Here is a 26,190-nt window from a genome sequence, read left to right on the forward strand (position 1 = left end):
AGAGGACTCTATTCCCTCTGCTTCCCCTCCAGAAGATTTTTCTTTTGGTGAAACCTTACATACTCTTAGGGAGCATTTCCACTGGGAAAGCCAGGATTTCTCTGATTCAAAAAAAAGGGATTTCTTACTCCTGCCTCAGCATAGGCCTTTGGTTATTCCTCCTGTTCTAGACATTGTTGATATTGTTTTTTCAGACTCTAGTTTGGCCCCTGATTCTTTGCCTCCTGCTCCCAGAAAACCTGACAGATATTACAGCGTTCCTGATTCACACAAATTCCTTTTTAAAAATCTTATTGCAGATCCAGAGACTTTCACAGGGACCCAAGAGCATAAGGTTTCTACTGCAAAAAATCCTACCCCTTCTGATAAGAGACTCCAGGGCGCTGGATAGATGGGATAAGAAAGTTTACACTTATGCAACCTTGGCCATTAGGCTTTAAACTGCCAGTTTCATATGTTAAAGTATCAGCAACATGTTATTGGATTGTTTAAACAGAAAATGATGTTGATTCCTGACTGTGCGGAAAATAAAGAATTACAGGATTTAATGCATTCTGCTGAACAGGTTGGAAAACATACTTTGCAATGTGTACCACAGTCCAGATGCAGAGCAGCCACAAACAGAGACGGGGTTCCACGCAATCAAATTGAGTAAAATACCAGTCACAGTAGCGAAACCCCTGATGGCAATGAAACGCTGGATGTAATCCAATGAATGAAACGCTTAATGTTCTTCTGCAAGTTCAAAAATCATTTATTAATAAAGTAGAGTGAGCGCTTTCGCCATAAGGCTTCTTCAAACTCTTAAAACAGTTAAAAACTACTTTAAAATCCTTTATAAAACATACAGTGTGCCTTCATTGGTTGAAAATACGTCACAATTTAAAACCTTAAAGCAGTATTTCATGTATAATATACTAACTTCTAAATACTATTCTATCATAGCAAATCAAATGATATACTGCTTTAAGGATTTTAAAGTAGTTTTTAACTGTTTTAAGAGTTTGAAGAAGCCTTATGGCGAAAGCGCTCACTCTACTTTATTAATAAATGATTTTTGAACTTGCAGAAGAACATTAAGCGTTTCATTCATTGGATTACATCCAGCGTTTCGCTACTGTGACTGGTGTTATACTTTGCAATGTGGTTTTAATTCATTGGAGGCCTCTTGCAGGGCTGCTGTTACTGGGTCTGTGCTCAGAAGGGCATGCTTGGCTTAAGGAGCAATCTTTGCCTGATCATGTTAAAGCTAAATTGTTGGATGCTCCCTTAAATCAGGACCGCCTGTTTGGCAACAAGGCTGAAGAAGTTCTTAAAAAATGGAAGATAAAGCTAAATCTATGCAAACTGTTAAAGATTTCTTACAAGTTCAGCCTCCTAGATTTAGTAGGACTGGCCCTCTAAGAATTGGTCCTTTCCAGCCCCTTCCAGGTCTTCTCAAGCCAAACCCAAACGCAGCAGAAACCCCAGGTTTCAGTCCCAGGTGACACACAAGACTAAGCAGTGGGGGGTTTCCGCACACATATCAGGGAGTAGTAAGACTCCCCCCTATGGAAAACTGTCTCAATGACTTGCTTTTAAAACTTCCAAGCACTTCCCAACTTAATGCTTCTTTAGGCGGAAAGATTGGTCTGCAGGACAAAAACTGGGAATTCATTAACCAGGACAAATGGGTTTTAAATATAGTGTACCAAGGATGCAGATTTCACCTCCACACTTTACCAACACCAAGTGGGTGGCCAGATCTACCTGCAAATCAGTGGGCGGAGGCCCAAAATCAAGTAGTCTCTCTCTTAAGCATGGGGGCTATTCAGTTGTTACCAGAAGAGGAAAAGGGGCAAGGTTTCTATTCGAGACTTTTTCTGGTACCCAGAAAAGGCAATACATGGCATCCTATCCTGGACCTTTCTACTCTAAATACCTTTCTGGTGATTCCAAAATTCAAGATGCTGACTCTTCACCAGCTAATTCCTGTGCTAGGCAAAGATGCATGGTTGGCAACACTAGACGTAAAAGAAGCTTACCTTCACATCCCTATCAGGGAGTCTTGCAGAAGATACCTACGCTTCAAAGCAGGCTACATGCACTATCAGTTCTCTGCACTGCCCTTTGGCTTATCTACTGTGCCCAGGGTATTCACAAAGTGCCTAGCTCCAGTCATTGCATTTTTCAGGCAAAGAAATATTCAAATATACCCATACCTGGACGATTGTCTATTTCTGGCAGAAAGCCAGGACATACTTTTGAATCATCCGGCCTTTGTTCAAAGGATACTGACTTGTCTGGGGTACACCATAAAAGAAAAGAAATCACAACTGGTACCCTGTCAACAGATTATATTCCTGGGAGCAAGCTTGAATACAACTTCCCAGATGGCTTTCCTCATGCCAGAGAAAAGGATTCATTTGACAACCTACTTCAAACAAGTGGCCACAAAAACCCAGTTATCTGCAAGGCAAATACTGCAAGCCTTGGGGTTCATGGCCTCCTGCATTCTTCTAATTCCATATGCAAGGCTGCATATGAGGAAACTGCAATGGTATCTCAAAAGCCTATGGTGTCAACATTCACAGGATCTAGAAGCAATGATTCCTACCATACTTTGCCTATGCCTAGAGTTCCTTTGCTGGACAGAGGCCTGCCACCAAAATAGGGGACTACCCTTCACACTACCCCCTGCCACCCACACCTTAATAGATGCATCAGACTATGCATGGGGGGCTCACTTGGCATAGAAGTGCATTCAGGGCAAATGGAACCCAAGTCAAATGCACCTACACATAAATCAAAAGGAAATGTTAGCTGTACAGAATGCTCTGACAGCATTCAAGGACCACATTCTTCCAGGACAACTAATGGTAAAGACGGACAACACCACGGTCATGTGGTACATAAGCAGGGGGGTACACACACTTACCCCCTCTGCAGACTAGTCAAATGTACCTACACATAAATCAAAAGGAAATGTTAGCTGTACAGAATGCTCTGACAGCATTCAAGGACCACATTCTTCCAGGACAACTAATGGTAAAGACGGACAACACCACTGTCATGTGGTACATAAGCAGGGGGGGTACACACACTTACCCCCTCTGCAGACTAGCCATGGCATTGTGGAACACAGCCTTGAGCTACCAAGTGAATCTACAAGCTCAATTCCTGCCAGGAAAACTAAATACACTGGAAGATGGACTAAGCAGAAATCTCATGGACCCACGAGTAGAAACTGGAACCAAGGATTTTCAACATGTTGACCAGCAAATGGGGAGCCCAGATATAGACCTGTTTGCCTCCCCCCAGAACAATCAATTAGACAAATTTTGCACAAGGATTCCCGACAAACTAGCTTGGAAAGTGGATGCTCTATCCTTCAGCTGGAAAAACCTATCAGTTTATGCCTTTCCTCCTCTGCCTCTGCCTCTGCTTTCCAAGGTACTGCTAAAGATCAAACAGGACAAGCCACGGATGATTTTAATTGCACCAGACTGGCCACGCCAACATTGGTGTACCCCCTCCTGTGCAGTGTGTCATGCTTGGCCCCATGGCATCTGCCTCAGACTCCTTCCTGTTGTCTCAGCAGGAGTACCAGGTCCTGCACCCTCAGCTGCAAACCCTGAACCTATCAGCCTGGCTAATTACCTAATCAATCCTTTACCACCCATCAGTAAATCATTGATGGATATCATTTTAGAGGCTAGAAGGCCTAGTACTAGAAAATCTTATGCTGCAAAATGGAAAAGATTTTGTACCTGGAACCAATCTCAAGGGATGAGTGCAGCAGTGCCCAATTTACCTCAGATTCTACAATATTTGACAGGTGCTTCATAAGGGCTTGTCCTTTTCCTCTATCAAAATACATGCCTCAGCCATTTCAGCTCATTATAGCACAGAGCCTCCCCTCTTCTCTCACCCACTGCTCAAGCAGTTCCTCAGAGGCGCCAAAGATTTAAGACCACCCAGGAGAGCTCCAACTCCAGCCTGGTACATTAACTTTGTCCTGGAGAAACTTACCCTTCCTCCTTTCAAGCCAGCTGCTACTGCAGATTTAAAATTCCTTTCCTGGAAAACAGCTTTCCTTTTAGCAATCCCTTCTGCAAGAAGGGTATCTAAGTTACAGGTCCTTATGGCAGTGGAGCCTTTCATCATCTTCCATGCAGACAGGGTGCCCCTCAGAACCATTCCCTCCTTCATGCCCAAAGTGGTATCCAGTGTGGCTCTTAATCAGTCCATTCATTTGCCTACCTTCTTTCTTAACCCGCAGAACAAAGGGGAATGGATACTGCACTCCTTAGATGTGCACAGACAACTGAGATTCTACTTGGACAGGACTAAACCTCAAAGAAATCTGAACAACTGCTGGTGGCATTTGCTGCAGGGACAGAGGGGAAAGCTGTTTCAAAGCAAACCATTTCAAAATGGATAGGCCACTGCATTCATTTCTGCTATAAGCACCATGGAAAACCTATCCCACAGGGCATCAGACCCTATTCAACCAGGGCTGCATCTAACTCTACAGCCTTTCTCAGGGGCGTCCCTATAAGGGACATTGTAGAAGCTGCTACCTGGAGTTCTGTACATACTTTCACCAAGCATTATCATTTGCCAATTTTCTCAAAATCCAGAGCTGGTTTTGCCACTGCAGTCTTGCAGGGCCTTATAGCTGGTCCTGATCCATTTTAATTCCTCCTCCCAACCTCAGATTTGGGAATCTACCCAAATGTAATGACTGCAACAGTGAAACATGAAGAACATAGTACAGTTGTGTACACTTAACATAAATGTAGATGCTCGAGTGTGTTCACTGTTGCAGTCCTGGTTACCCTCCCTCCAGTCCCCTTTCTTCTTTTGGCTATACCTCTACTCACTCACTGTGCTCAAAAAGCTTTTTGGTGTATTTGCTTTTTTGTTGGCGGTATATCCTTGTATTATAGATTTAATTGCTACCCATTAGGGGGGTACCTGACATCTGGGGCAAGAAAAAACTGATGTAATGATGTTGGCTGCATGTTTTATACCCCTGACGTCATGGAAGAAGGGACAGCAACTGACACAGGACCCAAGACTTTGTTAATCAGGCTAACTGAGGGCTATTGCAAGCAGATAACCCAAATGTAATGAATGCAACAGTGAATACACTCGAAAATCTACATTTATGGTAAGTGTACACAACTGTACTTTCTCTTGAATTAAGTGAGGCACTTTCACAGCCCCTGATGCTCGATTAGATATCTATGCAGGCCTCTACCAAGACCCTTCCAAAGTCCGGTATGCCGCAGAAATCTTCATTTTCCAAGCCTTTGACTGTTTCTGCCTCGGTTGGGTCCAGAGCCGCGATGCAGGCACTGGCCTCAGAGGAAGCCTCTTGCACTACCGAAGCTTGACAAAAAACGACTTCTTCTCATCTGACTGCCGTTTCTCTCAGACTGATGGATACTCTTAGGCCTAGAAACCAGTCCACTCCTAGAAAATCTGCCTCTAGCCACCATCTTGCTCCTGCTCCACCACCCCAAGCACAAATGCTTAAAATGACAGAGGATCTCATCTCCCTTATCAGGGGTAGTTAGGCCACAACTTCTAAAAGGAAAAGACACCCTTCTCCTGAAATTGACAGAACAGGATTCTGAGGAATCTGATTATTCAGATTTTGAAGAGGAACAACAACCTCTGACCGCTTGAAGATTCAGATGCAGAGGAATCCATTCCTTTTGCCTCCCCACCAGAAGACCTTTCCTTTGGGGAAACCCTTCACACCTTCAGGGAACATTTCCAATGGGAATCTCAGGATTTCTCCCAGTCTGAGAAAAGACTTGGAGAGTTTCTGGACCTGCCCCAGCACAGACCCCTGGCCATCCCCCCATTTTAGTAGTGGTGGATGATGTTTTCCATGAATCCAGCTTAGCTCCTGATGCTCTCCCACCTGCTCCCAGTAAACCTGACTGGTATTAGAGTACCGGATTTTCACAAATACCTGTACAGAAATCCTGCTGCAGACCCAGAGGGACCTAAAGGAGCTAAGACTAGTTCTGCCAAGAATCCTATTCCTTCTGACAAGGATTCCAGAGCTCTGGGCAGATGGGGTAAAAAAAGTATACACCTCTGCAATCTTGGCTATCTGAGCACTCACCTGTCAGTTCCATATGTTAAAATATCAACAGCACACTTTGGAACTATTAAAACAAAAGATTTCAACCTTTCCTGACTGTGACAGATCAAACGAGTTGGCAGATTTACTGCACTCTACTTGTCAAGTGGCCAAACACTCACTACACTGTGGCTGATGCCCTAGATGCCACAAGCAGGGCAGCAGTGTCAGGATCTGTCATAAGGAGACATGCATGGTTGAAGGAACAACCTATCCCTGATAATGTCAAGTCTAAATGAATTGATGCATCCCTGGATAAGGACCGCTTGTTTGGAGTAAAAGCAGAAGCGGTGCTGAAAAAGATGGAAGACAAAGCAAAATCTATGCAAACAGTAAAAGATTTCTTTCAGGTTCAACCTCCCAGGTTCAGCAGCAGCTTTCCCTCTAAGCACTGGTCCTTCCCTGCACCTAGCAGATAGGGGTAAGGTAAGCCCTGTAGGGGCAGACCACCCAGGCCCCTATCCCAGGGGCAGCAGAGAACCAAACAATGGATCACTTCCGCCCCAAAGGCAGGGGGTTCAAAGCCATCCTTCTATGGCAAAAACTCTCATTGACCCCCCTCACCCTCCTTTCACTCACCAAAAGTTAGGAGGAAGGCTCTCTCTCTTCAAAGAAAGTTGGCTTTTTGTAACAAAGGACTAATGGGTCTTAAAGATCATTTTTCAGGGATACAAATTCTCTTTCAGCAAACTCCCAATTCCAAGAGGGTACCCAGACATTCCTCCAAATCAGTGGGCAGAGGCATTGAAACAGGTTCAAACTCTCATATCCCAGGGGGCAGTAGAACCTGTCCCCTTAGATCAAACAGCAAAGGCTTTTATTCCAGACTATTCCTTGTTCTCAGAAAAGAGGGCACTTGGCACCCCATCCTGGATCTATCCATTCTGAACACCTCCTTGGTGGTCCCCAAATTCAAAATGCTAACTTTGCAGCAGCTGCTGCCTATGCTAACAAAAAATGCCTGGCTAGTGACCCTAAACCTAAAGGATGCCCACCTCCACATCTCCATAAGGGAATCCTGCAGGAAATTCCTGCACTTCAGAGCAGGCTCACAACACTTTCAGTTCTCTGTGCTACCCATTGGCTTATCTACTGCACCCAGAGTATTCACTAAATGCTTAGCCTTGGCCATAGCAGTTTGCAGACAGAGAAATATACAGATTTGCCCTTATCTGGACAACTGCCTCATTCATGCAGAGTGCAAAGAAAAGCTGCTCCCGGACCTTCTCTTTGTCAAAACCCTGCTAACTTCCCTAGGGTTCACCATCAATAAGAAGAAATCAAAGCAAACACCCTCCAGGAAGATAATTTATTTGGGAGCAGTGCTGGACACAGCATCCCCAAATGGCCTTCCTATCCCCAGAAATGCAGAGCTTCCTGCCTCTCTACTTTACCCAGCTGGCTTCCAGAAGTCACCTTACTACGAGGATGTTCCTGCATGCCTTTGGGTACATGGCATCTTGCATCCTTCTAATTCCTCTGGCCAGGCTTCACATGAGGAAACTTCAGTGGTATCTAAATAACCTTTGGCGTCAGCACACTCAGCCTCTAGAGACCTCTCTCCCTTTGATCCCTTGTATAAGGGCCGAGTTTCTCTGGTGGGCAGGGGCCTGTGCCAAGAACAAGTGTCTTCCCTTCATCCTCCGCCCTACCATGCAGACCATCTCCACCGATGCCTCAGACATTACTTGGGGCACTCACCTAGCAGGCAGGTGCACCCAAGGTCTTTGGGATCCCCAGCACCTTCCCTTACACATCAATCAGAAGGAAATGATTGCAGTACAAAAGGCTCTGACATCCTTCAAACCCCATCTCAGGCCAGTGGTTCTCCTTATCAAACCAGACAACACCACAGTAATGTGGTATATCAACAAACAGGGAGGGACCCAATCTTACCCTCTGTGCAGGCTAGCCATGAACCTCTGGCTGACAGCCTCCTCCATGGGATTACACCTAATTGCTCAATACCTACCAGGGATCAACAACACCCTGGCAGATCACCTAAGCATAAACTTACTGGACCCCCATGAATGGCAGCTCCACAGAAAAATATTTTTGCAAGTCATTCCGGAGGGAGGAACTTCAGAGGTGGATCTCTGTGCTTCGCACCTCAACCCCCAGCTGAAAATATTCTGTACCAGGGAGTATCACCACACAGCATGGAAAGTGGATGCCTTGACCTTCCCCTGGAACTCCCTCTTTGTGTTTGCATTCCCTCCTCTGCCTCTTATTCCTAAAGTACTGATCAAGATAAGAGAGGAGAGACCAAAGGCCATCCTCATTGCTCCAGATTGCCCCAGACAGCATTGGTACCCCTTACTGCGCAGCCTGACATTACAGCATCCCAGTCAGATTCCCCTGATCTCAGACCTCTTGACCCAGGTGGGGGGGGGGGATTCTGAACCCAGACTTGCAGACTCTCAAACTGTCAGCATGGCTAATGCTTTAAAAGCAAACAAGGGGCCCCTGTTAAGCAAACAGGTCCTAGACATTATCACAGAGGCCAGAAGGCCCAGCACCAGAAAATCTTATGCAGGGAAATGGAAAAGATTCTGCTCCTGGAGCAAGTCCAGAGGGGACAGTACCTCACAACCTTCCATCCCTCTCATCCTGGACTACCTAGCCGAGGTACTCAATAGTGGCCTCTCCTTCTCTTCTATTAAAATCCATGCCTCAGCCATTTCAACTCATTTCGATACAGACCTTCTCTTCTATTAAAATCCATGCCTCAGCCATTTCAACTCATTTCGATACAGACCAGCCCCTCTTCTCACATCCTTTGATTAAATAATTCCTCAGAGGGGTTTCTAATATCAGACCTCCCAGAAGCCCACCCACGCCATCCTGGGATCTGAATTATGTTTTAGAAAAACTAACCTTACCACCATTCAAACCTGCTACTTCAGCATAATTGAGATACCTCTCCTGGAAAACTGCTTTCCTACTAGCTGTATCACTTCAGTCAGAAGGGGTTCAGAACTTCAGGCACTCATGGCCGTTGAGCCCTTCATCACTTTCCATGCAGACAGGGTCTCCCTGAGGAGTAACCCTACCTTTATGCCCAAGTTGGTATCTGGTGTGATCCTCAACCAGAGATAAAAACGTGTCCAGAAGAGATACTATTCAAAAAACAGACTTAAGCTGGAGAAATCTCTTTATAAAAAACACAATGACAATACAGCAAAGCTTTCAGGCATAAAACCCTTCCTCAGTGCATTACAAACCATCAATGGAAGACATGTTGAATAAATAAGGGTCTAACAGTCATGTGACCAGCAGCCCATTAGTCACATGACATACACATAAATACCATAAAAATACCTAAATTTATACATTTAAAATAACATAAATAGATATATTATCTAATAAAAATATTACTATAACTTAGTTTGCTGTAAATGTTTTAAAACTGGTTTTAATGTAACTACATCGTTAAGTCCTGGAAAATGATCTGCTTCTAGTCTGACTATCCATTGATACTCCTTTAGTTCAAGTATGTTATTAATGTCCCCACCTCGTGGTGTTTTTTCAACAGTACAGATAACTCTAAAGGAAAAACTGTGTTGATTACCCTGTTCTATTATATGTTTATACAGTGCGTTTGTAGTTACTGCTCTTTTTATTTCTGATCTGTGTTCAATGATTCTATCTTTAAGTCTTCTCACAGTTTTTCCTATATAAAATGACGTGCATTGTGAGCAAGTAGCCATGTATACTACTGATGTAGTGTTACAAGTAGCTTTTATATTAAAAGTGTAGAGTCTGTTTGTTATCGGATGTTTAAACTGATAATTGGTACAGTCTGAGATATCAGGACAGCATGAACAATTAAAGCATTTATAGGTACCTGGTTTCTCAATTTTAGGAATGGGGTTAAAGACCATATCTTTATAACATAATTTTTGTTTAAGGGTGTTCATGTTCCTAAAAGAAAAATAAGGTCTATCTCCTACCACTTTCTTAACATTTATACAGGCCATTAATATTAGCCAGTTTTTTTGTATGATGTTCTTAACTAAATGTGTTTTTGCATTATAGGAAGTGACAAATCTGATTTTTGTATCACTGTACCTAGTTATTGTTAAGTTCCCATGAGTGTAAATTGGTCTTAATGTAGTATTTCTATCTGCTATAATTCTATTTTTAACTTCTGATAAGAGACTACTACTATAGCCACTTGTTATCAATTCTTGAGACATAGCATCAAGCTGTTTGGTGAAATTAGTATCTTCTGTGTTTAGTTTACTAACTCTGCTGAGTTGTGATGATACTATACTTCTAAACACATGTGGTGCATGCATACTCTGGAAGTGTAAGTACCTCCCTGAGTGCACTTCTTTCTGATGTATAGTGGTATGTAAAGAGTCCTCCTTCTTATACAATAGTAGGTCCAGAAAAACTATTTTTTCATAAGAGCTTTCCATTTTAAACTTTAAAAATGTTGTGGTACTGTTTAAATAATGTAGAAAATCTTGTAATTCATTCTGTGTTCCTTTCCACAACATAAAACAGTCGTCTACAAAACGTTGATAAAAAACAACTTTCTCAATAAATGGATTGCCACTATTTAATAGATATTTCTGTTCCCATATATATAATACTAGATTGGCGTAAGTATTCGCCACTGACGTGCCCATGGCTACACCTGATTTTTGTATATGTAGTTGTTTATTGAACAGAAATATGTTGTTAGTTAGGACGAGATCAAGTAGACCACAGATATTTTCTATCTTACTTGTTGTAAAAGGTGATCTAGTCATTAGAAACTCCCTAATATTTTCAATCCCATAACAATTTGGTATTACTGTGAATAAAGATGTTATGTCTAATGTCACAAGTAATATTTCTTTTTCAATTATATCTTTTGCCAATGGTGTACGATACCACTCTCTTAGCTTTATTAGGAAGTTAGTTGTATCTTTTATGACTGTGTCACAGTGTTCTAAATAGGGATAAAGTTGCTGTTGTAAGTAGATAGAAATAGGTTCGGTGATCCACCCACCCCCAGAGACAATGGGTCTCATGGGGGGGTCACCAATAGATTTATGTATTTTAGGTACACCATATAAACATGGTATAACTGGAGATGGAACAGTGAAAAAATTAAATAAATCTGTATCAATGTCATTCTGTAGTTGTAGATCATAAATTGCCATGTTTATAATACTTATACATTTCTTAACATCAGCCATATTGATACTTTTAAAAGTTGTATCATCATTAAGCAAAAGCTGTACTGAATCTATATATTTAGCTCTATCCATAATTACAATAGCATTTCCTTTGTCCGCAGACTTGATTATAATATCTTGATTATTGATTAATGACCTAAGTGCCTTATATTCCAAGTATGTTAAATTTAATTTTGTAGAGATCTTATTATCTGTGTATAACTTCCTGATTTCTAGTTCACAAATATCATTAAAGGCAGTGAGCACAGGCACATTACTAGGAATGAAGGTGCTGCGTCTTTTACATAAAGCCCCAATGTTACAGGTATTGCCAAATAACATTTTTAAAGTTACTGTTCTCACGAACAACTTTAAATCAGTCAGTACATGTACCACATCTTCATTAGCTGTTGGGATAAAGTTCAGCCCTTTTTTTAATAAAGAATAATGTGCTTCGTTCAACTTGAAGCTAGATAGATTTAAAATACCTCGTTCTATTTGCGGAATTGTTTGCTTAGTCCCAAAGGGCTTTCATTCTTCCTCTTGGCCGAAGTTGGCGCCCTGTAGATCGGTGTCGTTCTGGTTTTTGAAGTGCTTCATTCTTCAATAGCTTCAGCATGAGTCAGTTGAAAACGTGCCAAGTTCAGTGTTGTTTGTTGCGTTCTTCCTCTCTGTGTAGCTCCATTATCCTTTTTATTTTGCGAGCGTTTTTCTGTTTCTGATGCATCTGCATCGACGTCATTGACGCTGGTGGGTGTCGGCAACATCGTACCTTCCGATTGGTTGGTATTCACGGGTGTTGTTACTGCTTCTTGGTGTTTGGTTTTTACAGATACTTCCTCAAACGTATCTAGGGTATCTAAATGTGTTCTTCTACCGTTATTGAATTTAACGGCATTGATAGTCGAAGTTGGTTTAGGCCAAGAGAAAATTTGACCCAAAGAAAAATCGTTAATGTCACGTTAAACTAAACACAGAAGATACTAATTTCACCAAACAGCTTGATGCTATGTCTCAAGAATTGATAACAAGTGGCTATAGTAGTAGTCTCTTATCAGAAGTTAAAAATAGAATTATAGCAGATAGAAATACTACATTAAGACCAATTTACACTCATGGGAACTTAACAATAACTAGGTACAGTGATACAAAAATCAGATTTGTCACTTCCTATAATGCAAAAACACATTTAGTTAAGAACATCATACAAAAAAACTGGCTAATATTAATGGCCTGTATAAATGTTAAGAAAGTGGTAGGAGATAGACCTTATTTTTCTTTTAGGAACATGAACACCCTTAAACAAAAATTATGTTATAAAGATATGGTCTTTAACCCCATTCCTAAAATTGAGAAACCAGGTACCTATAAATGCTTTAATTGTTCATGCTGTCCTGATATCTCAGACTGTACCAATTATCAGTTTAAACATCCGATAACAAACAGACTCCACACTTTTAATATAAAAGCTACTTGTAACACTACATCAGTAGTATACATGGCTACTTGCTCACAATGCACGTCATTTTATATAGGAAAAACTGTGAGAAGACTTAAAGATAGAATCATTGAACACAGATCAGAAATAAAAAGAGCAGTAACTACAAACGCACTGTATAAACATATAATAGAACAGGGTAATCAACACAGTTTTTCCTTTAGAGTTATCTGTACTGTTGAAAAAACACCACGAGGTGGGGACATTAATAACATACTTGAACTAAAGGAGTATCAATGGATAGTCAGACTAGAAGCAGATCATTTTCCAGGACTTAACGATGTAGTTACATTAAAACCAGTTTTAAAACATTTACAGCAAACTAAGTTATAGTAATATTTTTATTGGATAATATATCTATTTATGTTATTTTAAATGTATAAATTTAGGTATTTTTATGGTATTTATGTGTATGTCATGTGACTAATGGGCTGCTGGTCACATGACTGTTAGACCCTTATTTATTCAACATGTCTTCCATTGATGGTTTGTAATGCACTGAGGAAGGGTTTTATGCCTGAAAGCTTTGCTGTATTGTCATTGTGTTTTTTATAAAGAGATTTCTCCAGCTTAAGTCTGTTTTTTGAATAGTGATCCTCAACCAGGCCATACATCTACCCACCTTCTTTCCTAACCCTCAAAACAAGGGGGAAATAATTCTGCACTCACTAGACATGCACAGACAGCTCAGATACTACCTGGACCATTACTAAACCCTTCAGAAAAACAGACCAGCTTCTTGTCAGCTTTGCCCCAGGGGCGGAGGGGACGCCCATTTCCCAGCAAACCATTTCCAAATGAATATCACACTGTATCCATTTCTGCTACAGACTACATAGGAAACCATCTCCTAAGTCTATTTCATACCCATTCCACTAGGGCAGCCTCCACTTCCACACAGCATTCCTCAGAGGAGTTCCCACCAGGGACATCTTGGAAGCTGCCACCTGGACCTCTGTCCATACCTTTACAAAGCATTACCACCTACCTCTTTTTTCTAAGGCTAGGGCAGGGTTTGCCTCTGCAGTTCAGCAGGGCATGCTGACCCATGCCTCGGTCTCTATTCCTTCCACCCCTCTCCTCAGCTTTGAGAATCCTCCCACAGGTGATGACTGCAACTGTGAAACATGAAGAACATAGTTCAGTTGTGTACACTTATCATAAATGTAGATGTTCAAGTGTATTCACTGTTGCAGTCCTGGTTTCCCTCCCCCTTAAATCCTATTTCCTTAGCGGACATAAACTTCTCATGGTGGCTTTTAGCCACCAGGACCACTATACCATATTTTCTTGTGCTTCTGGTGGTTTAGGGCAAGAAAAACTGATGTAATGGCATTGACTGCTTTACTTTATAGCACTTGACCTGACATCAGACTACAGGCGACAGCAGACAACGCAGAAAAACATTGACTCTGGTATTCAGGCCAGCCAAGGGCTACCACAGCAGGGATAACCCACAGGTGATGACTGCAACAGTGAATACACTCGAACATCTATATTTAAGTGTACTTTATGTGGCATCCACCATCTTGTTGGTGTCTTTGGTAAGACTACACATGAGGAAGTTGCAGTGGTTCCTGAGGAGTACAAGAATGTAACACAGCAAACAGCTGAAGTGGACCATCCCAGTTTTACACTGTATGAGGCAGGAAATAGAATAGTTGTCCATCCAAGTTCAGATGAATGAGAATGCCTGTCAGATATCTGCCCTCAAACCAGTCCATAATTATGGACATGTTAGGCACAACCTGGAAGGCTCACACAGTAAACTTCAGAGTTCATGGCATGTGGAGTCCCTGGAAGGGGGAAAAAATATCAGTAGTTTTGCCACTTGGGAATTTAAATCTTTATGGATGCCTAGAGCCCTGAATGTTACAGGCAATACCAGAGTGATATGGTGTGTGGATGAAGTACACACACAGTGGAGTCCAGATGTTCCTCATGACTGGTTGCATTCCAGTCTGGGAAAACACATTTGCAGACCACTTAAACAGGTCTTCACTGGATCACCAAATGGATGCTAGACAGGGGCATATCCCCAAACCTAACCAATAGAGGGGATGGTACCACTTTCCTTCATGAGCAGCAAGTGACAAACTTCTGCTCAAGAACATCTCATCATATATGTTTGGACAGTAGATGTCTTCTCAGTAAGCTGGGTAATTCTTTTCTCATACTTTTGTTCCCATACCCATGCTCTCCAGGGTAGTCCAACAAGTTATGGGAAAAAAAATCCTTGAAATTATACTAGGGGTACCTCTATGTTTAAGATGGCACTGGGTTTCTCCCTCTAGGTGGTGGTTAAGCAGAAACCTCTAGTGCTGTCTCAGCATGTGAACCTCATGTTTCAGATCAGAGGACTATTAGTACATTCCAACCTGTCCAGTCTCAAACCCACTTCTCAGGAAATAAGTTTATTACCTTTGGCTAGCATTATTCATAGGGCATTCTCAAAAGTATGGGATATGTTTGGAGGTAAAGCAGTTGGACTCATTACCTACCAAAAAATAAACTATTTTCACTCTAGTGCCAAAGGGGAAACCGGCAGCTAAGACAGCAATCATTTGTTTTCCTAGGGCCTGACATATTCCTTTGTAAAAGTACATGTATATCATCTATTTATGCAACCTGCCTGTGCCCGCCCCCCCCTACCCAGCATCCAGATTCCCAGTTGAGCAGTTTCTGGAAGGCATTCTCCATCTTTAACCCCTAGAAAGCAGGTGGCTGTTATCTAAGGTATAAATTTTGCTTTGAAAAAATTGTTCAATCAGCCTTTTTGGCCAACAGCAATGGTACCACTGGTTCATCAGATGGAAGACTGACCTTCATGTAATTACTTCTGTAAGTATTTCAGGTCTCCATGTGATGATATATAATGAACCTTTTTTGTGTATCTATTACATCTGATGTAAATTTTTATTCTGTCCTCGACTTATGGGTTTGGATCAGAGCCCTCAGCTCTGACTTGGCTGTTGTAAAATCTCATGGCAACCTTGAATTCTCAAGCTTCTCCCTTACCCAAAATGCACCACCACCCATTACCTCAGGTCTCGTTCGCTGCTTCCAGCAAAAAGACATGGTCTGTTCTCTCAAGCTTGGGCAGTAAATAGCTTTTAAAAACTTAATTTTTTTGTCTTCAGTTACTTATAACCCTTTTTGTAGCTAAAGTTTTGTTTACTGGTTAGTTTTTCTCCCTTTCCCTTCCAGCAAATCTCTGTTTTCTTTCCTTTTTACCATTCATGGTATTTATGGTTATTATTGATAGTAATCCTATTTTCCTCTATGATTATCATAGTCTTCAGCACCATTGTTGATAATTTCTTTCCTTCTGTGTAAAAAAAAAAAAAAAAAAAAAAAAGACTTTCTCTGTTAAAAGTTGGAATTCTGTTTGTATTGCTGTGGTTGTGTTTGGCTTTTCACTTTGGTGATGGCTGATGAGAGCACAGCTGGGTTCAAAAAATGTGGGAAATGCAGTCAGAAGATACCTATGTCTGACTTGCACACTGTGTTTTTTTTTGCTTAGGTCATCTCCATATCAAGGAGAATTGTGCAATCTGCCAGGCTTTCAATCCTAGGGCCGTTGGTAGATGACAGGAACAAACTTATTTTAAAGGGACTTTTGCCTTCATTCTTTGAAGCTGTATCTGGACCTTCCAAAGAAAAACCTAAAAAGACAGCTCTTCTCTGAGCCCCTGTTCTGTATCCTCCAGGTCCTCGGAAAAATCAATGAAAAGAACTTATTGGGATTCTACAGTTCTTTCGGATCATACGAAGAAGCAAAAATTATTGAATCCAGCCCTTTCTTGGGATTCATCCATGTCCAAATACAAGCATTTGGATCCTACAGCTTCTTCATATCCGAAGTCTCTGACAAGTAAAGATCTGTCAGATCTGAATACCTCAGATCAGATACCCAATTTACCGATTCTGCCTAGAAGATGGTACTCTCCGGTGGACCCAGTTCCATCTGTAGTACCTTCCCCATTTTTAGAAAAAACAAAGTTTCCATTGGGTCTGTCCCCCCTTTCATCCAGAAGCCTCACTGAAGAAGATGTAGAGAGGCTATTGAGAAAGATCCTCTTGGTGCAGAGCCAGCCTTACCCTTTCCTCGGCTCCTACCCCATTGGGTCATGAGGTCCATGCCTCCACTACTACTACTCTTCCAATTCCATGCCTCCACTACTACTCCTCTTCCAATTCCTCCTTTGACTCATATCCAGGTCTCACAGCCCTTGGATCCAAGTCACCCAATACTGTCCTTTTTGGATCAGAGGTTTCTGGTGTCCTCTGATCCAAGACTTGCTCTGACCTCTTCGGTTCAGTCAGATCTGGAGAGCTCTCAGAGCCAATTTTATCCCATCGGGTCTGAGGTGCTGCAGTCTACTTAGAGGGTTTCAGAGCCATCTCTGCATCTTGGAGCTGTGGTGATGGTCAGTTCAGGTCAGATTTTGGCTTCTGGGCAGATGTCCTCAGAGCAGGGCAGGACTAAGGATCAAAGGCTTGGCTTCTCAGATCCTTATACAGGACAGTGTGCCTTCAGGGTTTTGGAAAGAGCTCTGTCAGTACCTCAGACCCATGCGATGCCCTCCCCTTCAGATGCTATATCTTCTATGTCTATGCACCTTGAGTCTCTGCTATCCTCTTTACAGGGACAACTGATACCAAAACACCAGGCTTCCAAACAGAGTATCCCTTCCCCTTCTGATACATCCCACAAAGGAGGTCCCTAAGAAGAGGACATGCAAGAGGAAGCATATTGATTCCCCTGAATCAGTCACCGAGGACATAGATTTTGTTATGGGTGAAGGATCCCCACGGTCACCTCCTGAGGATGCCTCATTCGAAGACATTCTTGAGTTTCTGTAACAGAGAGGTGGCTGGAGGTCAAGGAACCCTTTGGAGGAATCTGTACTAGTGTTGGCTTTTGGTACTGGCCCATCCACTACCTGGGTGGTCCTGCCTGCTGACGAGCTCCTGGAGTTGGTCTCGTAGTAGGCGTGCAAGTAACCTGACTCTATTGAACCAACTCCCAAGAAGCCAGATAAAATAGACTCCTCCAGAGTCTAAACAATTTTGGTCAAAAGGTCCTCCTGTTGATGCCATGGTCATGATGGCAGACACTAGAAAGGAACTTGCTGATGAAAGTACCTCTATCCATTCTCCTGACCAGGAGTTGCAGGTGATGGACAGATTTGGGAAGCATATCTATGCTTCATTGACCTATGCCTTAAGGTCTCTGAACTACTTGGCACATTTTCCTAGACTTCAGAGGGATCTGATTAAGGAACGTTCAGGTACCCTCAAAGGTACTTTGAAGAAGTGAAAGATTCCATCACTTCTCAGCTGGCGACCCTACAATTGATTTCCAACTCGTTCATGAGGCTTATTTCTAATGTGGCAGAAAGAATGATTTCGCAGAGCCTTGTAAGTCTACGTTCATCAGTTCTCCCTTTGACAGCACATTTGTTTTTGGCCCCAAAGCAGAAGGTACGTTTTCCAGGTGTGACAAGGATGGAAAGTCCCTTTCTGCCATGGTTGTACATTTTTCCACTCCCCAAAGATGTTTTTCGAGGAATCATCAATGTGGTGAAAAGATGTGGTTCAGAAAATCACAAGGATCTTTCCAGGATACGTGGAGGGTTTTCCCCCCAAAGGCAGAGGGGGAGGTTCAAGTGGAAGAAGCCTTCCTCGTGGCAGAGGAGACATGCAGCATCAGGGGTCCAGAGAATCTTTCTTTGGCAAACCCTTCCAGCGCTCATGAAAGAAGGCCCTATTGTCCCTCTCTGGAAGCAATCAGGGGTCATTTGTCCCTGCACCAGAGAGCCTGTCTAGAAATAAAAGATACTTGGATGCAGAGGATTGTATCCAGAGGATATATAATTAAATTTTCCTTTTATCCTCTAAATTCCAGGAACATCCCTGATGTTCCACCCAGTCAGAGGGAACAAGCAGCCATTCAAATACAAAAGCTGCTAAATGAGAGTTATCCAACAGGTCCCCTCAGACCAGAAAGGATCCATAACATACTCAATATTCTTTTTAGTGCCAAAGAAAACAGGGAACTGGAGATCAGTTCTGAATCTCAGCAGTCTGAACAATGTTGTTCAAATGACAAAGTTCCAGATGGTCATGGTTCAATCTGTTCTTCCATTTCTGGAAAAAGATGACTGGATGTGCTCAGTAGATCTCCAGGATGCATACTATCATATAAAAATGAACAGATGATCCGGGAAATTCTTACGCTTCTGGCAAGGAGCTGGTCATTACCAGTTCAGAGCACTGCCCTTTGGTCTCATTACAGCCCCCAGGGTGTTCACCAAATGTATGGCAGTGGTGGCAGCTCACTTGAGGCTACATGGATTCCGGGTGTTTCCTTAGATGACTGGCTCATCTCATCCCTGACCAGGCATCAATTCATCATGGCAAGAGAAAATGTAATCCAGATTTATGTGCTGTTAGGCATAACCATAAATTTCAGAAAGTCACATCTTCAACCATCTCAGACTATAGAGTTCATAGGGGTGCTACTTGACACAAGGTCAACAATAGCTTCTCTTCTCCTTAATAGAGTTCAAACTTTAAAATTGCAAGTCAGTAAGATACTACTCAGTACCACAGTCCCCGCTTTTCTGGTCCTACGAGCACTAGGATTGTTGACAGAAGCAAAAACCCTTGTTCCACTGGCCAGATTTCACATGAGGATTCTTCAATGGATGTTGGCATCCCAGTGGTCAATACTTCAGCTACCTCTGTCTGCCCCAGTACAAATCAATGACTTGTGCAAAAAAGATCTGATGTGGTGGACCAAGTCAGAACACCTGCTACAAGGCCATCTATTTGTCCCTTCTCAGCTCAAGGCCATAGTGACCATGGACGTTTTCCAGCTGGGGTGGGGAGGCATTACCTGGGAAAGAGAGTCCAAGGCATGTGATCCCCTGAAGAGGCCAATTTGCATATCAATGTTCTGGAGTTGAGAGCAGTGCTTTTAGCATTGCAAGCCTTTTAGGATGCTCTCCTATCAGGAACGATTGCAATACAAACTGACAAAATGTCAGTGGTTTGGTACACCAACAAAGAAGGGGGAACCAAATTATACCCACTGTGTCGAGAAGCACTACAAGTGTGGCCGTGGGCAATCTCTTCCATCCACTTTCACTTAGCAATTCACATCCTGAGGAAGACCAACATGCTAGCAGACAAACTGAGCAGGTGCATTGTTACCTCACAAATGGTCCCTGAATCAGAAAGTAGTAGACATGATTTTCTGCAAGTGGGATCAGCCTTGCTGAGATCTTTTTACAGCTCCCCTAAACAACAAGTACAGCAGCTACTTTGCCCTCATCGATTCACAGAGAGATGCTTTTCTCCATGATTGGCCCCCTGGGTTTACTGTGTGCTTACCCACCGATCCCTGTGATATCGAAATTCCTTCAGAGAGCTGCCAGGTGGAAGAGCAAGGTCATTCTCATTGCTCCCTTTTGGCCTCAACAAATTTGGTTCCCCTACCTGTGGCCTCATTTGATCCATCAACCCTGGATTCTGGATCCAGTTCCAGACCTTCTGTTTCACCCAACAGAAATGGTTCATCTAGATCTTCCAAAGCTCAAGCTAATAGCCAGACAACCTATGCTCTCTTTCCTAGTTTGCCGAATTCTTCTCTCTTTCCTCAAATCATCTACAAGGAAAACTTAAGCTAGCAAATTGAGAAGATTTGTGCATTGGGAACTTCATAATGATGTAGACCCATTTTCTGCACCAATTCATACTAGTCTAGAATTTTTGTCATTGCTATGTGATCAAGGGGCCAGTTCTTCCACAGTGAAGGTTCATTTAGCAGCAATTTCCAGTTTCTATGTTGGTCTGGATCACTCTTCCCTTGTTTTGCATAAACTTTGTAAGACCTTTCTACATAGAGCATTTCTGTTGAGACCTCCAGTTAAAGATCGTACTTCCCTGTAGGATTTAACTCCAGTACTGCAAGCTTTGGTTTTTCTGCCCTTCAAACTGAAAATTCTTGCGATCTCAAATTTCTATCTTGGAATACTTTATTTTTGGTGGCCATTATTTCAGCAAGACAAATTTCAGAAATTCAGGCTTTGTCTGTGAAACCTCCTTACTTAATTTTTCATGAAGATATATGCATTACAAACTAATGCACCCTTCTTGCGTAGAGTTGTATCAGAATCCAGCATTAACCAATCTATCAACCTATGAGTTTTCTTCCCAAATTATACAAAGGTGAATGTTTGTTGCATTCAGTATATTGTTCTTAGGATTACACAGAACAAAGGATTTCAGAAAGTCAGGTCAGTTATCTGTTTCCTTTGCAGAAAAAAAATTGGGCAAGCCAGTGTCTAGAGTTTCCTTAGCCAAATGGCTTATTAATTGCATTTCTTTCATGTATGATAAATTGAATTTGCCTTTAACTCTGCAATTGTGTGCTCATTCTACATAGATAGCAGCTTCCTCATGCTTCCATTCAAGAGCCTCCATGGATGACATCTATGCAGCAGCAACTTAGGCTTCACCTCACACCTTCATAACTCATTACAAGTTAGACTCAAGTTTCCAGAAGTAGGGCATCATTTGGCTCAGTGGTGCTCAGGAATATTCTTCCTTGATGCCACCCTGGGATTATAGTAGCTGGAGACTGTCCCAGTCGAGAACGGAAAGAAAACTGACAACATCAGATAAGGAGGTTATGTACTTACCATAATGCTCCATCTGTGTTGTCCATTTTCATTCCTCCTAGACTACCCACCCACCCACCAACCCCCATCCAATGTTGTCTGAAGAGCGAGTGGATAGAGTTAGTCGTGTGGTCTTTTCCCTTGCCTTTTACGAGTCCAGATATAACTTGGGGCTTCCATTATCTGCTATATTTCTGCTTAAATTTTTTTTCTATATCAGTAAAGTTAGTCTTTTGCTATAATCTGCAAACAAAATTTGAGGTAATTGGGTGGTGCATTGTGGGTAAGGGAGAAGCTCAAGAGTTCAAGGTTGCTACAAGCTTTTACAACAGTTGCATCAGATCCGAGGGCTGGGATCCGAACCCATCAGTTAAGGAGGAATGAAAATGGACAACACAGATGAAACATTATGGTAAGTACGTAACTTCTTTTTTGCACACTTTAACCTCTCTTTCATGCCAAAAGTGGTGACATAGCAATCTTTGTCTTTTGACCATTTTCCCCCTAATCCTCAAAATGAAGTTGAAAGAATCCTGCCCTACGTAGACATTCACAGACAATAAAAGTACTGCTAAGATGGGGCTAAGGAAACTTAAAAGTCATATCAATTGTTTCTTTTGTAAAAGGGGAGTGAGAGGTTAACAGTGTCCAAGCAGACATTTCCAAATAGCTAGCTTACTGCATTATATTTTTTAATATGACTCATGGTAGACCTTTACATGGGTGCATAAGATCTTTCTACCCAGGGCAGAGCTGTTACATCAGCTTTGTTAAAGGGGCAAATACACAGGACATCCTTGAAGCAGTAACTTCGGTGCCGAGTTTCTCAATGCACAATATGTCGGATGTGTTGTCTATGGCCAGTGTATGATCTGCTGTTCTTACTGGAGTGGCTCCTCCATATCTTAACCAATCTTTATTCCTTTCCTTTGGGGGAATGGTTTTAGGAATGGTTTGTTCCGTAGTGACTGCAAAAGTGATATACCATAAGCATTGTACAGTTGTGCAGGTAACCTATCACTGTTGTCTAGGTTTTCTTACTTCATTTCCCTCTGTTGGGGTAACATGAGACCAGGGCTGGTACCTTTCTTTTCCTTGCCTCCCCTCGACGCTTCCTATGAGGGCAGCTTTTCTCATCTTACAGGCTGGGTTTGTGAGGTTATGTAGTAGGTGAGACACCCTGTTGTGGGGAACTGTAGTTCAGACCTTTTAATGAGGCACGAAAGAACTAAACATGTCTTAAGAGATCACTTCCTTTATACCATAGATGCCTAGAATACTAGGGTAATGACCGGGGAGGCCTTTTTAAGTGTAGCCAAGTTTTCTTAAAAGAATAATGACATCCTGTATCCAAATAGGACATTGAGGGTCAGGCATTTATAAGCTACCTCTGTCCATAAGGGACCTGCATGGCAGACTCTGTGTAAATTTCCTATTCCCTATCCACTGGTCTAAATTGTGCTTAATCTGGATAATAGACAAACGCAGCTTCACATGAATGGGAAGCCTGTTTCATAGAAGGGAGGAGTCTGTGGGGCACATCTGTCTCTCCAGCATGTTCTGTTCAAGTCACAGACAGAATTCAGGTCCCTTGATCCTGTTACTGGTACTGTTTTACTTGCTGCTGAGATGAAATCTGAAGAGACTGCTCTCTGGCTTTAAGAGCTCTTTTGCTTTGATATCATTTGGGACTAGACTATATGCTTACAATCTTAATTTAGAGAGTGATATGCTGCAGAGTTACTGTTCTCTGCAGTAGTTGATTGTGAGCATTAGTAGTGTCCATGATGAGTAGCATTTCCATGTAGTCATCTGAGTGATATATACCAAGTGCTTCTGAAACATTGCAGACCACTATACAACAGAGCTGGTCAATGGAACTGTATTCACTCATGAGAAATTAGTCTTGTCTTCAAAGATAAGACAGTTGAATCATAGGGTGGATGAAATTCACTGGAGAGGTCCATTTTACTGTTTGTAAAGATGGGGAGCATAAGTAAGGGAAAAATACAACAAAGCTGATTTTTTTTCTAAATTGTGATGCATCTGTGTTTAAGGGGATGTTTGGATAATGAAACTGCATTGTCATTCAGATGTTTCTTTGCAGGTTGGAAAGACCGCATTAGAGTGGTGCTTCAGATCATATTGATCTTTGTGTTTCATGATATTCTTAATCATGTTTGAATTGCATTTTAATGATTCTGAAAGGCAGTTGTGCCTTTTCCTTGAAAACTTGTTAGAGCCCGAGTTTTGCACGTCACTCTCATATGGCATGTAAAGTGAAAAAAAAACAAAAAAACATTACCAGAGTGTCCTATCCATTGTCTTGTTGCATGACACTTGATCTGTAATACATTTTTTTGACTGAAGCCAGTCTTGTGCATATTGAAGTTTTACATGGTATGTAAAATATGCATATTGTCCGCCTAATAAATATCCATATTTAAATTTTGTTTTGTTTTTAAGGGTTCCCTTAGTTGCATTACTCCACACACTTCATATATTTTATGTAGAATTACATGTAAAACTTGTATATTTCCTTTAACTTGATTTGTATGTGCAGTCAAAAATATTTAAAAATTCAGGTCTTTATCAAGGCAATGTCTGTAGTCTGAAAAGCATTGACTGTTCTCAGTCTCACAGGAGAGGAGTGCATTAAAGGGTGACTGCATGTGAAACATACTCTTTCATTATGCCTCCGGTATATTTTCATCCCTATATAATGGTCTTGTATGGCAAATATCTTTGTTCAACATGCTTACTGCAGCTCCATTCACTTGTCAGCCTTTTTTTTTCAAATGTCCATTTACTTCACTTTAATCCAGCTCCAAGAATGGCATGTGGAAAACATAATTTAAGTAGGATTTTCACTAATTTCTGCCTGATGCTGTTTCTCTGCATACTATATTAATGTTTTATGAAATTTCATATTATGCCCTTTTAGTACTGGTCTCATTATTTGTGATATTGTGTAGGCTTAGAGTAGCTGCATATTTGACTTTTATAGCCTTAAAAAAGCAAAGCAGTTCTGCAAGTCACTTTTCTAATTATTTTACTTATAGGATTGTAGGAGGTTACTAGGCTAATGGCCCCAGAGCCCTTACAAGCCTAGCCAAGTTCAACCTATGTTCCCAAGGGTGTCTGGTTCAAGCAGACACTAAAATCAGCACCTCTTGCCCCTGCCCAAGAGGGGCACAGGGGAATCCCTGGGGTGAATTTCCAGTTACCCATCCAATCATCCAAATTACACTTAAATAGGGCCAACAAGGGGCTTTAACATGACTAGGAACCTTGTTCCAAAGGTGGGGAAACCTATGTGAGGCAATCTGTCTCTCCAGCAAGTTCTGTTGATGTCACATACCAGGTTAAGGTCCTTTAAGTGAGTGACCCATGTGCCATTTAACTTGTGAATGTGCGGCATTTCAATTAAAGCTGGGTTAGAGATTGCGCTATATGCAAGGCACAGGCCGCCTCTGATCAGTTTGTGACACACAGAGTAAAGTGACAATGATTTCTATCTGCCCGCACAAGACAGATCTTGAAGACCCTGAATTTTCTTCATAAGGAACCTTTGCAGTCTCTCCAGTTGCTGCAGGTGTTTGGAAATGAACACACCAAAGGGAGTGTTGTACTCTATTATTGGCCTGATGAGGGAAGAGTACGGGGGGGTTATAACCTCTTTTTCTGGAGGTGATGCCCTCATTTATGAGGGGAGCAGTATAAAATGCCCTTCTTACCACTGTGGAGACATGGTGATTGAAGCTAAGGTCACTCGATGTGTGTGCCCAGATTTCTCACCACAGACTGTGTGCTTAGGGCATTGGTATTGATGTACTAGTTTGCAGGAACATCACCCTTGCCATAGTAGATGATGCATTTTTTTGCATCAAATTTAAGACCATGACTTTGGCACCAATTGTTAGTCTACGTAAGACTTTCTTGCAGGATGTTCACATCGCTTAGGGGTTTCAGTGATTGCTCCAAGTTTGTAATCATCAGCAAACTTTGTCAGCAACAGTCCTTTAGTTTTAGTCTGCACTTTGGAGAACTAGATTCTGAACATTAGAGGTCCCAGAACCGATCCCTGTGGAACACTACAGGTTATGAGTCTGCTGGAGGAGGTGGAGTCCCCTATTTTGACTGTATGAGTTCCATCAGTGAGCCAGTTTGTAACTCACCATGTCAATATATGGGTTGATACCCAGCTGGGTGCATTTATTAATAATACCTGAGTGGAGTATTGTATCAAAAGCCTTGGTTAAGTCTAGGTAGGCTGTATGCACAGATTTGCCCTCATCTAGGGCTTTGATGACTGTCTTGAAGTCCACCAGTTTAACAGGCATGATCTCCCCTTGATGAAGCCAAGCTGGATGGGGTTAAGCATTTGGAGATTTCCTATATCTTTGTTAATAAGGTCAATGATAATTCATTCCATGGCCTTGTAGATAAGGCTGGACAGACTAATGGGTCTATAGTTCCCAGGGTCTGTGGATGCACCCCCTTTGTACAGAGGGATGGTGGTAGCTGTTTTCCATTCTGCTGGGATGAAGCCACTGCTTAGACAGTGATTGAAAAGCTTGCCCAATGGTAATGCTAATTCCTGTTTTAACCCATTTAGAACACAACCGAGGATGATGTCTCATCCTATAGAGGCTGTATTTTTGGCCTTGGAGAGGTAGTTTAAGACCT

Source organism: Protopterus annectens, chromosome 13.part0 (genome assembly GCF_019279795.1).
Source record: "Protopterus annectens isolate FY-2018-M chromosome 13.part0, PAN1.0, whole genome shotgun sequence".
NCBI classification, from domain to species: domain Eukaryota; kingdom Metazoa; phylum Chordata; order Ceratodontiformes; family Protopteridae; genus Protopterus; species Protopterus annectens.